A 4,015-nucleotide genomic window follows, 5' to 3' on the forward strand; every position below is an offset into this window, starting at 1 on the left:
AACGCATGATCGATAGAGTGTTTGAATATTTCCGATTGAAAGGTATGAAAATGGAACCCTTTCAGCTAGAGCTTTTCAGAGGGGTGGTGCTAGGTGTCACCAGAAATCAGTTCGGTGACACACTCTTCAAGTATAAGCATGCTCTGCTGGATAAGTTAGGCCTAAGCCCTCTGGGATCGGAGAACTATGACCATGTCAATCCTACCCTCAGTCACGTTTACCAAGTCGAGCGAGAGTTTGCGCGCTATGCAAACCCTTACACCCTGTGTCTAGCCCCTAGACAATGTGGGAAAAGTTTGATGATGAAGCTGGTATTAGCCGGAGTACTCCTACATTTGGACATCAATGTCATGGTGCAGGCCCAGAATAAACACATGTGTACAACACTACGGTTAGGGGTTGAAAACGCAATGCAAGAACTGCAGCAACTGCCCTCGTTTGGAGATACGGAGAAACCCGTCAGCATCTGTGGCAATCCAGAGAATAGAATCTACAAATTCGACCCGGGTTACAAAGGATCATCGTTTGCCCACTTTCTATTTTCAAGTAATGATGTGAGTATTCATGTATTACGGCTATCCCTATCCTATCCTATCCTATCCTATCCTATCCTATCCTATCCTATTTAGTTGCGCTTGGGTGGTTGCTATGTACCCTGGGCCTAGATCTTAGCTGTGACTCATGANCTATCTTCAAGTAATGATGTGAGTATTCATGTATTACGGCTATCCTGTCTTATCCTATCCTATCCTATCCTATCCTATTTAGTTGCGCTTGGGTGGTTGCTATGTACCCTGGGCCTAGATCTTAGCTGTGACTCATGAACGTTATATGGCGGTTGGACAAACCGAGCTTTGACTGCTATACAGCAGTAGGACAAACCGAGCTTTGACTGCTATACAGCGGTTGGACAAACCGAGCTTTGACTGCTATACAGCGGTTGGACAAACCGAGCTTTTGACTGTTATACAGCGGTATCATAAATGGACCTGTAGGTAAGGCCAAACCTCATGTGCGGTCGGTCCCAATAGTCAGATGAAGGTGTACTATGTCAATGGCACATGTGTACTAGTGACTGATACGTATAACTAGTCTATAGCTGTAGATCATGCCTGCTCGTGGTGCCGTTGTACTGACAGACCTGACCAGAACGACCCTAGAGCTGATACAGAGATCGAACGACACGGTTACCTACAAATTTGCTGTTACGCAACTACACGCAAACAAGCGGATTAAACGTCGGTTATACGACGTGCTGTGTGCATTGGAGGGTATTGGACTTGTGAGGAAAAAGGCAAAAGATAAAAAAAGACAAAATAATATATATATATATAACACCGAGCCATGTCAGCTCCCGGTCCATGCTGCCCAAGGTATCAAGCGGGACATTGCAGTTGTGTACCGACATGTGCGCGCTACCGCAGGTGCGTTGCTTACAAGTGACCTGGCTGGTAAATTACATATTGCTCTGCAGAGGTTGTACGACACATTTTCTATTCTGAAAGGAATCGGTGTTGTCAAATCCACCCGAGGAGCATATCACCTCACATTGCCACAGACCCAGACTGAGAAACGGTGGAAACATACCCTGGATAACATTTGGGATGGCACGACCACATTACCACAGCCACGTGTAACCCAGATGGACAGTGGACCAGTAGCTACCCATGCTACCCGTGCTACCCGTGCTACCCAGATGGAGTGTGGAGCATTACCAAGCCGTGTAAGACGCATAAAGCGTGTATGCTGTGTAACCCGTGCAACCCAGACGGAGTGCAGATCGTGCGCACAGTCGATAATATGTACATACCCAACAGGTACCCTTTGCTACTACCATATGAACACACTACGGCCAACGATGGAGCCGGAGAGTGAGCATGCTACGACCAAGGCCTCCGCAGTGCAACAACCCGGAGGATACTGCTCCAACCACGACATCCTGTCCATGAACCTACCCCGTACAGCCCAACAAGCACAGAGTCCACAGCTGACCACAGGTCTATGTGTGACCGACGAGGACACATTGGGGTTGCAGAGTGAGTTGGATCTAAATCAACCGGGTCCCGGATCTGCCAACCCTATGCAATACACAGTGGATTACCACAACAAGGATCCGGGCATCGCTTCAAGTAGCTCTATAATGGACATTTGTCCGTCTAATGGCTACTCGGAGCTAGCTGAGCTCACCGACCTAATGGGCCTATATATTTTTGACAGTGTCACCTTATGATGTGTAAAGGATCTGTATATTCACCCAAGTGTCAGTGTAATGTATCCATCACTGTATGCACGTGCAGTAACACATGGAAATAAATCCAACAGCAATGAGAGTGTGATGACCATCTTTATTACATATAGTGTAATGACAACAACAACAACAACAACAACAACAATAACTGTCACACTGTATCAGGTCCGCAACGGAGCCAATACAGGTTCGGGGCACATGATCCCTACACCATGGCGCTTCTCGTTAGCAGCAGCATAAGTGATGTGCCTAAATATGACGTTTACTAGATCGGGTGGGTATGCATGTAACTCGTCCAGGGTGCGTCCGGGGGTTCCGCACTCTGTTCCGGCTGCTTGTGATAACATATACGGCCCACGTTGCGCGGCTTCCATATGCCTCCCGTTTACTATACCAGAACAGGTCTTTTTACACAACATGCCTCTAAATGGGTGATTTGTCATCAGTCGGGTCCTCTTCCTGTATTTCGTACCGTACATGCAGTAGTCGAGTCTAACAACCCGTGTGTCCATGCAGGCTATTGTAAACCCCGCATTTCTAGCCTCCATGATATCTCGATACGTTTTCTTGGCCTTATCTCCGTTCAGTGTGTTCACAAAAACACTCATGGGGTGTTTGTCGACGTCTTCGTAAAGTCTGTGGGACACCCATCGCGTCCACAGTAAACTCGAGTCTGGATTTTCCACAAAGTATTGCAGTGTAGGGTTGATTGTGTGGAAGTGCTCTATTATATCTATGGCTTTTCTCACCAGAAAGTCGGCAAGTGTCAGGTTCCTAGGCGTCTTTGCGCGTGTCCTGGCTGTGCTGTAGTTTTCACAGGGTGGCCCTGCGAAAATGACATCGGGACTAGGGCCCGACCAGTCTGTAACAGGGTCCCAGGTTCGTATGTCAACCACGATGTCAGCTCCGTGGCGACCATCAACATCTAACCTTCGCACGTTCCAACCGGCTTCGATAAAGGGTCTACAAATGCTGCCTGTACCGTCGAATAGACTTAGGAGAGTCTTTCGCATCGGGCTCACCATTGTCACACGTAACGGACACAGTGTAAGGTTTCTTTCAAATTAACAGATATGTTAATCGGACTAATATTCACATGTGATGCGCTATAACCATGGCAGTAGTAACAGTAGTAAGCCTACTACTGTTCTCCATTTTGGGTAGTATGAGCAGCCGGCGGAGGCACCAGACAATGTGGGACACGAGCAATCTATACACGTGTCGCCGTGACCTAGACTACTGCTCGGAAACGGCTGGTACCGGGTATGTTCTTGTTGGGTGTAATGCCAGTGGTGTAGGAACATGTATGTACAGATGTCCTTTGGGGCAACCGCTCCTATCCTACGTGAGTTACACCAAGGTTGTAGGACCACGTTGCGCCGCCGTGTGCCCGAGTGGCTATTCCGTAGGACTTTATATGGCTCTAGAGACATGTCGACTGCATAGCACTGGTTGTCCTGAAGGTCAAGATGTGATACTACCCGGAACCACGTGGCACGACAGGGTTTGCGGACATCCTGAGTATATCTCGAACCTACTGACCGAAGTACAGCCTGAACGTCTTCTTCGGATAATTGGGGACCTGACAATGCACTGGGTGTGGAGCATACCTGTTGCCGAAGTTGACACGTTGTGTAGAAAGATGGCTAGACCCGAGCAACACACCCGGTGTATGTTTACATTTGAGGAGATGTTGTATGGCATGTCTTCACCAGCGGAATCCTTATTTTACAATCTGAACAAGTTGTCCTTCTACAGCACTGCGAA

This window comes from Epinephelus moara, unplaced genomic scaffold (genome assembly GCF_006386435.1).
Source record: "Epinephelus moara isolate mb unplaced genomic scaffold, YSFRI_EMoa_1.0 scaffold1089, whole genome shotgun sequence".
Classification (NCBI taxonomy): Eukaryota; Metazoa; Chordata; class Actinopteri; order Perciformes; family Serranidae; genus Epinephelus; species Epinephelus moara.